At 39.6% G+C, this 14,269-nt stretch overlaps 1 pseudogene; it reads right to left on the minus strand.

Moving 5' to 3' along the window:
* Positions 1-807: 807 nt before the first annotated feature.
* Positions 808-2,007, minus strand: LOC129561725 (eukaryotic initiation factor 4A-I pseudogene; annotated as a pseudogene).
* Between the last annotated feature and the right edge of the window lie 12,262 nt (positions 2,008-14,269).

Consider the following 14,269-nt stretch of genomic DNA (forward strand, 5'->3'; position numbering starts at 1 on the left):
CATTGATTATCTTTCCCAGGGCCAGTTGCCCGGCATGTTATCAATATAGCTTTATTCATTTTTCTTAAAGCATAATGGCTCTATGATTTTTGTTAAATTTTTACATTCCATTATAAAAAATCAAACAATATAGAAAAGTCCATGACAAAAGTAAATTATTCTCTCAATTTCACCATCTGGAAAGAATCATTAACATTTGGTGAATATTTTGTGAATATTGCACATTTGGCTATATAAGCAGAAATAATTTTAGGGAAATGGGATCACATACTAAACATTGACTTAAAATATTAGTTTAGATACTTAAACTGAATAGTAATTAAAAGAATTTTTTTTTTCAGTTTGCAGTCATTTAATTTCCAACTAATTTAATTGATTTCCTGAATTGGTATATAAGAATCGGTACTATACAAAGCAATGTAACAGGGACTACCCCTGTCACCTGGGGGAGATCCCCTGCCCAGCTAACTCAGGTACCCTCCCTCCAGATTTGGTCCAGCATGTGAAACGAGTGACAACTTACGGCCCTCTCCCCACTCTTGAACAATTTCAGCGAGGCTAGAGAGAGCCTCTGGAGTTCAGAGGCTGACTAGGTTAGGAAAACTGATAAGTGTTTTGGGGCCTACCTCCAAAGAAAAGGGTGTCCAGAACGCTCATGGTTCCTTCTTTTGCCTCAAAAAGCAACATTTATTCAAAGAAAAAAATGGCAAGATATCTGACCCTTGGCTCCCTTCCTCCCTGTTCTTGCTGCTCCTTGGTCCCCCAAGATCAATTCCTGGCTGGGGCTAGATAGTAGAACAGCTGCTGTCAGATGCAGTCAGCTACATTGAGGGGCAGCTCTTCATTGGAGGTGTTACAGAAGTTGTCTCCAAGGCCTGTCACCATGTTAATAGGCCTACTATCACGACCAAAACTTTCACCATGACTGATTATATGGACGCACTTTTTCCTGTTGGTGGGGAGGTCATAGTTTATGACTAGGGGAGCCTGCTGCACATTGATACCTCTAGCCAGTAGGTCAATGGTAATCAATACTCTGCAGCAGCCAGAGGGGAACTCCCTCATGATTACATCTTATTCTTTGGTTCATATCTCTGCTCATGGCAGAGACAGTGAAGTCTCAGGTTTGCATCTTCTTAGTGGACCAGTGGGCCTTCCTTCAGGTGTTGATGAAGATGACTGCCTGTGTAATGGTCAAGGTTTTGTTTAAGTCACACAGTGAGTCTGATTTCCACTTCTCTGTTCCACATTGATATGGAATTGGTGGATACCCTCTAGGGTCAACTCTTATTTCTTGACAAGAATTTGAATTGAGTCCCTCATGAACTTCTTGGTCACTTCAAGCACATTGGAAGGCATTGTAGCTGACAGTAGAACCACCTGGGTTTTGCTATTAAGCTTTTGGAATACATCATAGATCTTCTGGTCCTTAATCATTTCATCAACTTCATCTGGTATAAATATCTTGATGTGTTTGAGAGAAAGGTGTCTCTGGTTAAGCATATCAAACCTATGACCTAGGGTACCCACAGTGAAATGGGAGTTTCTACCTGTAACTTCTGCCCCTCAGCACACACATTAGTACTCACAGTGGGTGTACCCCCAATGGAGGCATGGCAGAGGGCACCCATATAATCTCCTAATGCTGTGACTTCCTTCTGATTCTGCTGAGCCAACTCTGAATGGCTGCTAGGACCAAGGCCTGGTGGTCTTTAGATCCAATTCATTCTGTTGCAGAATTGATATGGCAAAGGTTGCCATTTTACCAATCCCAGATTGGACTTGAGCAGTCACATCATAGTCCTGGATACAATGAAGAATGGTTCAGTGCTGGATGGTAGAAGGTGTCTCAAAACCATAGGTGTAGATGTCATGGAGGAGGCACTCAGAGAGGTTCATGTCATCAAAGTTGTCACCAATCTCTTTCTTGTTACTCTTGATGATGCCTTAGGGCTACATCCCAATGGGGCTATTTTCTCTGGATTGGAAATCTTGACTTGCAGACATGATCCTTACTGAATTAGTTAGCAAACTTCAGATATATCTCTTTTCACGCATTAAAATTTGGAGAGTGAATTTTTGACATCATGTTGTTGTTCAGTTGCCAAGTTGTGTCTGACTCTTTGAGACCCCCTGGTCTTCAGCATGCCAGGCTTCCCTGTCTCTCACCATCTACCAGAGTTTGCCCAAGCTCGCGTCCATTGAATTAGTGATGCCATCTAACCATCTCATCCCGTGTTGCTCTCTTCTCCTTCTGCCTTCAATCTTTCCCAGCATCAGTCTTTTCCAGTGAGCTGTCTGTTCACATCAGGTGGCCAAAGTATTGAAGCTCCAGCTTCAGCATCAGTCCTTCTAATGAGTATTCAGGGTTGATTTCTTTTACTATTGATCTCCTTGCTGTCCAAGGGACTCTTGAGTCTTCTCCAGCACCACAGTTTGAAAGCATCAGTTCTTCAGTACTCTACCTTCTTTGTGGTCTAGCTCTCTCTGTACATGACTACTAAAAGACCACAGCCTTGGCTATATGGACCTTGTTGGCAAAGTGATGTCTTTGCTTTCTAACACACTATCTAGGTTTGTAATAGCTTTCTTGCCAAGCAGCAATTGTCTTCTAGTTCATTTGACATCATAAAATACTGTAAAATGATAAATTTATATAAATCTACTTTTAACCAACAATAGGTATAATAAAGTTTATGCATCTTTATGAATGAATAAAACCATGCAACTGCAACCTAAATCAAAATTTGAAACATTCTCAGCCTCCCATTCAGTATTCTGCTCCCAAAGGTAACCACTGTTTTGATTTCTGTCACCAACGATTAATTTTGTTGTCTTTGAACTGCATGTAAATGAAATATTCTTTTATGTCTGGCTTATTTTGCACATTGTTAATGTCTCTGAGATTCATGCATGCTGTTGAATATAGCAGCAATTGTCTTTTTCACAATTGTATATAAGTTTCAGTATATAACATTACAATTAGTTTACTCATTCTACTACTGATGGACATTGAGGTTGTTTCTAGTTTCTGCCTGCTATGCATAAAGATTCTATGAATATTTTATGCTGTTTGACATACACCTGAGTGGAAGTGCTGGATCATGTTCAGATTTAGCAGATACTGACAGTTTTATGAAATGGCTGTACCACTTTATACTCCCATTAGTTCCATTTGCTCTATGTCTTTGCAAATACTTGGTAATTAAAAAAAAAATCATCCTAGTGGGATGCAGTGTTACCACATTGCATTTTCAGTTTGCATTTCTTATGACCAAAGATGAGCATCTTTTTGTGCGCTTATTGGAAATATGAATGTTCTTTTCTTCTGAAGTGATTTTTCAAGTCTTTACCTATTGTTAAAAATATGAAGTTTCCCCAGCCCCGCTTTTTTTGTGTGTGTGTGACTTTTTAGATGGTTCATGTACTCTGAATATGTCTTTTGACAGATAGTTAAATACAGATGTCTTTTTCACTTAACTTTTTAAAATGTCATCTTCATAGAATTTTATAGGAACCTGGCATTTAAGTATCTCATTTTACAATTAAGAAAATAAACCCAACAAGTCTAGTTGATTTGTCCAAGGTGCCATAGAAGGCTAAAGATAAGAGTTACATTTCTCTCATTTTTTAAAATTCTAATACTCTGCCTACCTTAAAATTAAAAGTAAACAATTTAATCAACAGTCAAAGTTTCCACAACATAGTCTATTCTACAGGTATTTGGATCTGTTTTCATTTATTAGTCCAAATCTTTCTTATCAAATTTACTGTTAATCCTCTTACGGTGAAAACAGAGAGATCTTATGTTCTCCCACAGCACTGTGTGTCATTGCTTTCTTCTTAATGCCAGCTTGAGACTGAGTTATTTAACTTCTATGCCCAAAGATAAGGTGAGATCATTTACAGATTAGGTTAAAATGGAGGCATGATATTCAAGGATTTAGTAATTATTCCTTGGAGTCTAATCTCACAATATCAAAGTTGGATATTGCTTTGGATAAGCCTTTCAAGTTCAGTTCAGTTCAGTCGCTCAGTCGTGTCCGACTCTCCGTGACCCCATGAATCACAGCACGCCAGGCCTCCCTGTCCATCACCAACTCCCGGAGTACACTCAAACTCATGTCCACAGAGTCGGTGATGCCATCCAGCCATCTCATTCTCCGTCGTCCCCTTCTCCTCCCGCCCCCAACCTTTCCCAGCATCAGAGTCTTTTCCAGTGAGTCAACTCGTCGCATGAGGTGGCCAAAATATTGCAGCTTCAGCTTTAGCATCAGTCCCGCCAATGAACATCCAGGATTGATCTCCTTTAAAATGGACTGGTTAAATCTCCTTGCAGTATAAGGGACTCTCAAGAGTCTTCTCCAACACCACAGTTCAAAAGCATCGATTCTTCGGTGATCAGCTTTCTTCACAGTCCAACTCTCACATCCATACATGACCATGGGAAAAACCATTGCCTTGACTAGACGGACCTTGGTTGGCAAAGTAATGTCTCTGCTTTTTAATATACTATCAAGGTTGGTCATAACTTTCCTTTCAAGGAGTAAGCGTCTTTTAATTTCATGGCTGCAATCAGCATCTGCAGTGATTTTGGAGCCCAAAAATATAAAGTCTGACACTGTTTCCACTGTTTTTCCATCTATTTCCCATGAAGTGATGGGACCAGATGCCATGATCTTTGTTTTCTGAATGTTGAGCTTCAAGCCAACCTTTTCACTCTCCTATTTCACTTTCATCAAGAGGCTTTTGATATAAGGGTAGTATCATCTGCATATCTGAGGTTATTGATATTTCTCCCAGCAATCTTGATTCCAGGTTGTGCTTCTTCCAGCCCAGCGTTCCTCATGATGTACTCTGCATAGAAGTTAAATAAGCAAGGTGACAATATACAACCTTGACGTACACCTTTTCCTATTTGGAACCAGTCTGTTGTTCCATGTCCAGTTCTAACTGTTGCTTCCTGACCTGCATACAGGTTTCTCAAGAGGCAGGTCAGGTGGTCTGGGATTCCCATCTCTTTCAGAATGTTCCACAGTTTATTGTGATCGACACAGTCAAAGGCTTTGGCATAGTCAATGAAGCAGAAATAGATGTTTTTCTGAAACTCTCTTGCTTTCTCCATGATCCAGCAGATGTTGGCAATTTGATCTCTGGTGCCTCTGCCTTTTCTAAAACCTGCTTGAACATCTGGGAGTTCACGGTTTACATACTGCTGAAGCCTGGCTTGGAGAATCTTGAGCATGACTTTACTATCGTGTGAGATGAGTGCAATTGTGCGGTAGTTTGAGCATTCTTTGGCATTGCCTTTCTTTGGGACTGGAATGAAGACTGACCTCTTCCAGTCCTGTGGACACTGCTGAGTTTTCCATATCTGCTGGCATATTGAGTGCAGCACTTTCACAAAATCATCTTTCAAGACTTGAAATAGCTCAACTGGAATTCCATCACCTCCACTAGCTTTGTTAGTAGTGATGGTTTCTAAGGCCCACTTGACTTCACATTCCAAGATGTCTGGCTCTAGGTCAAAGATCACGTTATCGTGACTATCTTGGTCATGAAGATCTTTTTTGTACAGTTCTTCTGTGTATTCCTGCCACCTCTTCTTAATATCTTCTGCTTCTGTTAGGTCCATACCATTTCTGTCCTTTATCGAGCCCATCTTTGCATGAAATGTTCCCTGGGAATCTCTAATTTTCTTGAAGAGGTCTCTTAGTTTTTCCCATTCTGTTGTTTTCCTCTATTTCTTTGCATTGATCACTGAGGAAGTCTTTCTTATCTCTCCTTGCTATTCTTTGGAACTCTGCATTCAGATGCTTATATCTTTCCTTTTCTCCTTTGCTTTTCGCCTCTCTTCTTTTCACAGCTATTTGTTAGGCCTCCTCAGACAGCCATTTCGCTTTTTTGCATTTCTTTTCCATGGGGATGGTCTTGGTCCCTGTCTCCTGTACAATGTCATGAACCTTTGTACAGAGTTCATCAGGCACTCTATCAATCAGATCTAGTCCCTTAAATCTATTTCTCACTTCCACTGTATAATCATAAGGGATTTGATTGAGGTCATATCTGAATGGTCTAGTGGTTTCCCCTACTTTCTTCAATTTAAGTCAGAATTTGGCAATAAGGAGTTCATGATCTGAGCCACAGTCATCTCCTGGTCTTGTTTTTGCTAACTGTATACAGCTTCTCCATCTTTGGTTGCAAAGAATATAATCAATCTGATTTCTGTGTTGACCATCTGGTGATTTCCATGTGTAGAGTCTTCTCTTGTGTTGTTGTTGTCGCAGACGCGACGCGAGAGACGCTGGCCCCGGCGGCGCAGACGCGACGCCACAGACGCCGGCCCCGGCGCAACGAACCACGCAAAGAGGGCGGCCGTGAGGAGCTACCCCACGCCTGAGGCCAGGGCCGGCGGCCGAGAGGAGCTACCCCACGTCCAACAGGCGGTGGCTGCGAGGGCGCAGGAGGGCTGAGAGGAGCTTCCCCGCGTTCAAGGTCAGGAGGGGAGGCCTTGAGGAGATACCCCTCGTCCAAGGTAAGGTACAGCGGCTGCACTTTGCTGGAGCGGCTGTGAAGAGATTTTCCACGACCAAGGTAAGAGAAACCCAAATAAGACGGTAGGTATTGCTAGGGGGCATCAGAGGGCAGAGAAACTGAAATCATAATCACAGGAAACTAGCCGATCTGATCACATGGACCACAGCCGAATGTGGTCCACTGGAGAAGGGAATGGCAAACCACTTCAGTATACTTGCCTTGAGAACCCCATGAACAGTAACAAAGGGCAAGATGATAGGATACTAGATGAGGAATTCCCCAGGTCGGTAGGTGCCCAGTATGCTACTGGAGCTCAGTGGAGAAATAACTATAGAAGGAATAAAGGGATGGAGCAAAAGCAGAACCAATACCCAGCTGTGGATGTGACCAGTGATAGAAGTAAGGTCCGGTGCTGTAAACAACAATATTGCATAGGAACCTGGAATGTTAGGTCCATGAATCAAGGCAAATTGGAAGTGGTCAAACAGGAGATGGCAAGAGTGAATGTCGACATTCTAGGAATCAGTGAATTAAAATGGACTGGAATGGGTGAATTTAACTCAGATGACCATTATATCTACTACTGTGGGCAGGAATCCCTTAGAAGAAATGGAGTAGCCATCATGGTCAACAAAAGAGTCCGAAATGCAGTACTTGGATGCAATCTTAAAAATGATAGAATGATTTCTGTTCGTTTCCAAGGCAAACAATATTTGCCATTCAATATTACAGTAATCCAGGCCTATGCCCCAACCAGTAATGCTGAAGAAGCCGAAGTTAATCGGTTCTATGAAGATCTACAAGACCTTTTAGAACTAACACCCAAAAAAGATGTCCTTTTCATTATAGGGGACTGGAATGCAAAATTAGGAAGTCAAGAAACACCTGGAGTAACTGGCAAATTTGGCCTTGGAGCACGGAATGAAGCAGGGCAAAGGCTAATAGAGTTTTGCCAAGAGAATGCACTGGCCATAGCAAGCCTTTCAAAGGTCACTTTAAAAAGCAATACAGTAAAACTTTCCAGCAAAAAATTATCAACTACAGTACAAACTAAAAACAAAACAAAATGAAAGTCACTATTTAAAAGTTTATGGGCTTGCATTTCTCTAATTAAAATGTCTGTTTTATTTATTTATTTATTTTTGTTATTGTGCTGCGTGTGCTGCTTGTATATTTTGGAGATTAATCCTTTGTCAGTTGCTTCATTTGCAGATATTTTCTCCTACTCTGAAAGTTGTCTTTGCATCTTGTTTATGGTTTCTTTTGTATGCAAAAGTTTTTAAGTTTATTTAGGTCCTGTTTTTTTTTTTTTCCAGGAATCAGTATTTTTTTTTTTTAATTTTTATTGGAGGCTAATTATTTTACAATATTATATTGGTTGGTTTTGCCATACATTGACATGAATCCGCCCCGGGTGTGCATGAGTTCCCCTTCCCGAACCCCCCTCCCACCTCCCTCCTCCCCTTATCCTCCCTCTGGGTCATCCCCGCACACCGGCCTCGAGCATCCTGTAACATGCATCAACCCTGAACTGGCGATTCATTTCACATATGTTAATATACATGTTTCAATGCCATTCTCCCAAACCATCCCACCATCACCCTCTCCCACAGAGTCCCAAAGACTGTTCTATACATCTGTGTCTCTTTTGCTGTCTCGTATACAGGGTTATCATTTGCATCTTTCTAAATTCCATATATATGTGTTAGTATATTGTATTGGTGTTTTTCTTTCTGTCTTACTTCACTCAGTATAATAGGCTCCAGTTTCATCCACCTCATTAGAATTGATTCAAATGCATTATTTTTAATGGCTGAGTAATACTCCATTGTGTATATATACCAAATCTTTCTTATCCATTCGTCTGTAGATGGACATCTAGGTTGCTTCCATGTCCTGGCTATTATAAACAATGCTGCAATGAACATTGGAGTACACGTGTCTCTTTCAATTCTGGTTTCCTTGGTGTATATGCCCAGGAGTGCAATTGCTGGATCATATGGCAGTTCTATTTCCAGTTTTTTGAGGAATCTCCAAACTGTTCTCCATAGTGGCTGTACTAGTTTGCATTCCCATGAACAGTGTAAGAGGGTTCCCTTCTCATCACATCCTCTCCAAAATTTATTGCATGTAGATTTTTGTATAGCAGCCATTCTGACTGATGTGAAATGGTATCTCATTGTGCCTGTTTGTTTTTATTACCATTACTCTAGGAGGTGGATCAAAAAAGATCTTGTTGCAATTTATGTCAAAGAGTGTACTACCTATGTTTTCCACTAAGAGCTTTATAGTTTCTGGCCTTACATTTAAGTCTTTAATCCATTTTGAATTTATTTTTGTGTATGGTGTTAGAAAGTCTTCTAATTTCATTCATTTACATATAGATGTCCAGTTTTCCCAGCACCATTTATTGAAGAGGCTCTATTTTCTCCATTACATATTCTTGCTTCTTTTGTCAAAGGTAAGGTGTCCATAGGTGTGTGGGTTTATTTCTAGGCTATCTATCCTGTTCCTTTGATTTATATTTCTGCTTTTGTGCCAATACCACACTGTCTTGATTATTGTAGTTTTGTAGTATAGTCTGAAGTCAGGAAGGTTGATTCCTCCAGCTCCATTTTTCTTTCTCAAGATTGCTTTGGCTATTTGGTGTCTTCTGTGTTTTTGTTAAAATTGAAAATTTTTATTCTATTTCTGTGAAAAATTCCATCGGTAATTTGATAGGAATTGCATGAAATCCGTAGATTGCTTTGGGTAGTATAATTATTTTCACAATATTGGTTCTTCCAATACAAAGACATGGTATATCTCTTCATCTGTTTGTGTTGCCTTTGATTTCTTTCACTGTTTCCTGCATACATATCTTTTTTCTCCTTAGGTATATTTATTTCCAAGTATTTTATTCTTTTTGATGTGTTGAATGGAATTATTCCTTAATTTCTCCTTTTGACTTGTTGCTGTTAGTGTATAGAAATGCAAGAGATTTCTGTGTATTAATTTTGCATCTTGTGACTTTATTAAATTCATTGGTTAGCTCTAGTAGTTTTCTGATGCCATCTTTAGAATTTTCTGTGTGTAGTATCATGTCATCTGCAAACAGTAATAGTTATGCTTCTTCTTTTCCAATCTGGATTCCTTTTATTTCTTTTTCGTCTCTGATTGCCATGAACTTCCAGAATTATGGACTTCCAGAACTATGCCAAATAATAATGGTGAGAGTGGGCAGCCTTGTCTTGTGTGTGATCTTAGAGGAAATGCTTTCAGGTTTTTACCATTGAGAATAATTTTCGATGTGGGTTTGTCATATATGGCCTTTATTATGTTGAGGTAAGTTCCTTCTATGCCCATTTCTTTGCGAGCTTTCATCATAAACAGGTGTTGAATTTTGTCAAAAGCTTTTGCTTCATCTATTGAAATTATCATATTTTTTATCTTTCAATTTGTTAATATGGTTTTATCACATTGATTTATTTGCAGGTATGTTGAAGATTCCTTGCACCCCTGGTGTAATCTCCACTTAATCATGACATATCTACAAGCAATAAATGCTGGAGAAGATGTCGAGAAACAGGATCCTTCTTGTACCGTTGATGGGAATGTAGACTGACACAACTGCTGTGGAGAACAGTATGGAGGTTCCTTAGGAAACTCAGAATAAAACCACCATATGACCCAGCATTCCCTCTGCAGGTCACATACCCTGAGGAAATCATAATTCGAAAAGACACATGCACCCCAGTGTTCACTGCAGCACAATTTACAATAACCAGGATGTGGAAGCAACCTAAATGTCCATTGACAGATAAATGGATAAAGATTATGTTGGGCATATAATGGGGAAATGTAACTCATCCGTAAAAAAGAATGATATTGGGTCATTTGTATTGTTGTGGATGAACCTAGAGTCTGTCATACAGAGAGAATTAAGTCAGAAAGAAAACAGCACATATTGCATATTATCACATACATAAGGAATCTAGAAAAATGGTACCAATAAACCTATTTGCAGGACAGAAATATAGACTTGTGGACACAACAGAGGGAAGGAGAGGGTGGGAAAAATTGAAATAGTAGCACTGACATGTGTATACTACCATTTGTAAAACAGATAACTAGTGGGAAGCTGCTGTACAGCACAGGGAGCTCAGTTCAGTGCTCTGTCATGATGTAGAGGGGTGGGATGGTGGGGGTGGGAGGGAGGCTCGAGTGGGAGCAGATAGATATTCAGGCTGGTTCTAAAAAAGGCAGAGGAATCAGAGATCAAATTACCAACATCATGGAAAAAGCAAGAGAGTTCCAGAAAAACATCTATTTCTGCTTTATTGACTATGCCAAAGTCTTTGACTGTTTGGATCACAATAAACTGTGGAAAATTCTGAAAGAGATGGGAATACCAGACCACCTGACCTGCCTCTTGAGAAACCTGTATACAGGTCAGGAAGCAAAAGTTAGGACTGGACATGGAATATCAGACTTGTTCCAAATAGGAAAAGGAGTATGTCAAGGTTGTATATTGTCACCCTGCTTATTTAACTTATATGCAGAGTACATCATGAGAAATGCTGGGCTGGAGGAAGCACAAGGTGGAATCAAGATGGCTGGGAGAAATATCAATAACCTCAGATATACAGATGACACCACCCTTATGGCAGAAAGTGAAGAGGAACTAAAGAGCCTCTTTGAAAGTGAAAGAGGAGAGTGAAAAAGTTGGCTTAAAGTTCAACATTAATAAAACTAAGATCATAGTATCCAGTCCCATCACGTCATGGAAAATAGATGGGGAAACAGTGGGAACAGTGGCTGACTTTATTTTTCTGGGCTCCAAAATCATTGCGGAAGGTGACTGCAGCCATGAAATTAAAAGACGCTTGCTCCTTGGAAGGAAAGTTATGACCAACTTTGACAGCATATTAAAAAGCAGAGACATTACTTTGCCAACAAATGTCCATCTAGTCAAGGCTATGGTTTTTCCAGTAGTCATGTATGACCGTGAGAGTTGGACTATAAAGAAAGCTGAGCACAGAAAAATTGATGCTTTTGAACTGTGGTGTTGGAGAAGACTCTTGAGAGTCCCTTGGTCTGCAAGGAGATCCAACCAGTCCATCCTAAAGCAGATCAATCCTGGGTGTTCATTCGAAGGACTGATGCTGAAGCTGAAACTTTAATTCTTTTGCCACCTGATGCAAAGAGCTGACTCATTTGAAAAGATCCTGATGCTGGGAAAGATTGAGGGTAGGAGAAGGGGATTACAGAGGATGAAATGGTTGGATGGCATCATCAACACAGTGGACATGGGTTTGGGTGGACTCCGGGAGTTGATGATGGACAGGGAGGTCTGGTGTGCCGTGGTTCATGGGGTTGGAGACGAGTGAGCGACTGAACTGAACTGAACTGATGGTTGATTCATGTTGTTGTACAGGAGAAACTAACGCAACATTGTAAAGCAATTATACTCCAATTTAAACAAATTTTTTAGAGTTTATGGGAATGAATAATTTTGTCTTGTGTAAACTTTCTGAAGATAGCATCCTACAGAGATACAAAGAAAATGAAATATGTAGTAATTTAGAAGGAAATGAAGATGACATACTCTGGAAACTGTTCAGTAGTTCTAGTGATAAGGGAGACAATGCTATCAAGGTTGCATGTGAAGAGCTTGAATAAATAGTTCTGTGCAATGTAAGGATGGGGAAATTTTAGTGTTTTAAAATTGCCATGGTTCTTGTCATTTTACATGATTTTTATATCATACAGCTGTATGGATGTGAGAGTGGACCATAAAGAAAGCTAAGCACTGAAGAATTGATGCTTTTGAACTGTGGTGTTGGAGAAGACTCTTGAGAGTCCCTTGGATAGCAAGGAGATCCAACCAGTCTATCCTAAAGGAAATCAGTCCTGAATATTCATTGGAAGGACTGATGCTGAAGCTGAAACTTCAATACTTTGGCCACTTGATGCAAAGAGCTGACTCATTGGAAAAGACCCTGATGCTGGGAAAGATTGAAGGCAGGAGAAGGGGGACGACAGAGAATGAGATGGTTAGATGGCATCACTGACTCTATGGACATGAATTTGAGCAAGCTGCAGGAGTTGGTGATGGACAGGGAGGCCTGGCGTGCTGCAGTACATGGGGTCACAAGGAGTTAGACATGACTAAGCAAATGAACTGAACTGACACAAATAATTTAAAATACATATGTAACAAAATGAACAAATTCTACTTTTATGGAGTGGTTTTACTGTTTCATCTATAGTCCTAAAATATTATATTGTCAAGGGAGCCAAAATATTTTACTTGTAGGATCTTCTTATTGGGAAGTGGAGATCATTTTATATTTGTTTTAATGTACTGCTTGGATGTATTTGGTTCTTTTGTGTTTTGTGCTTTTCAGAGCCCAGAGAAACAGGTTCTATTGACACAGTTTTGAATTGCCACCCCATGTGTTGGCAATAAGATATTGTGTTGTTTTAAATTGGAAAATGGTAATAAAACTGACCAAAATATGATCTTGCTTTTATTATTACCACATGCTGACAGTTCTAAACAGTGTCAGAGGTAAATGCTCTTCTTTACCAGAGGCTGTTCTCTTTCACTGATCCCGTCCACCTCTTCCCCAGCCGCCATCATGTCATTGGTTCCCTTTAAGTTTTTAAAGGATCATAAGAAATTTCTGGTAACAAAAAGGAGAAAATGACAATAACCTTAGTTTCTCACAGGATCAAATTTTCCCAAACTGGAACCTTTGAGTAGACAAGTATTCAGTTGAAGAAAAAACATTGGCACTGGAGTTAGGAGGCTAGGAAACCTGTTTCTGTCACTAATCATGTCGTGTGTAAACCAATTCACCATTTCTGCTTTACTAACTTTTATTTTTCTAGGAAAAGAAGTGATAAGGAGGGTTGAACTTGATACTTCTAAACTTACTTTCAGCTGTTAGCTTCTGAACGCTGATATAGGATGCGTGGCAGACAAAACACAGCTTGTAGTCCCGCTGTTCCTGACTAATGTGATCTTAAGTAACTCAACTGGCCTTAATTTTGTAACTTAAGCTCCAAGCTGCTCTGTGTACCTTAGAAGGCACTTTTTCTGTTTCATCTTTCACACCACATTTTTTTTTGTACTTGTCAAGTATATCTGATTTTAAAAATTTCTGCAACTGTGCCTTTATATTAGTTCTATCCACTTGTGTTCCTTTGGATAAGAAGAGAAAATCAGGTGATTTTTATGTAGCGAATTTTAGAATATTTTCTGATACAAAGAAAAGGTATGTTGAAGTAGGTGCCTTTGGATGAATGGTTTTATAATTTTTTAAAGCTCTTTCCACATTTTATCATTTAATATTTCCTTAAAATTCAGACTCCTTTCATCACCATAACAACCCACAATCCATGACAACTATTAGGTCATTATCAGGAAAGGTATGTGGATAAGTCCACCAATCTTTGCATGTATTATGTGGCTATTTTAATTTAGATCATTTGACATGTGTTGTCTATGGAACCCTCTCATAAGCCTTTAAAATTTTCAGTTAGGGACAGAAGTTTTGGATAGCTTAGCACAAAGGATATGTCTTGGGTCTTTATTTACATTATCTGATGAGCAAATACCAAAGTTACATAAATCCCACAAGGATGAAGGTGAAGGCAAAATATTTTAAGCCAAAAAGGAGTCTGTACCATATGATGAATGAGAGCATAAACTTCTGACTAGAGAGCTATGTCTCAGGTCCAGTTC

Source organism: Moschus berezovskii, chromosome 5, assembly GCF_049115385.1.
Source record: "Moschus berezovskii isolate FMDL1 chromosome 5, NW_MosBer_1.0, whole genome shotgun sequence".
NCBI classification, from domain to species: Eukaryota; Metazoa; Chordata; class Mammalia; order Artiodactyla; family Moschidae; genus Moschus; species Moschus berezovskii.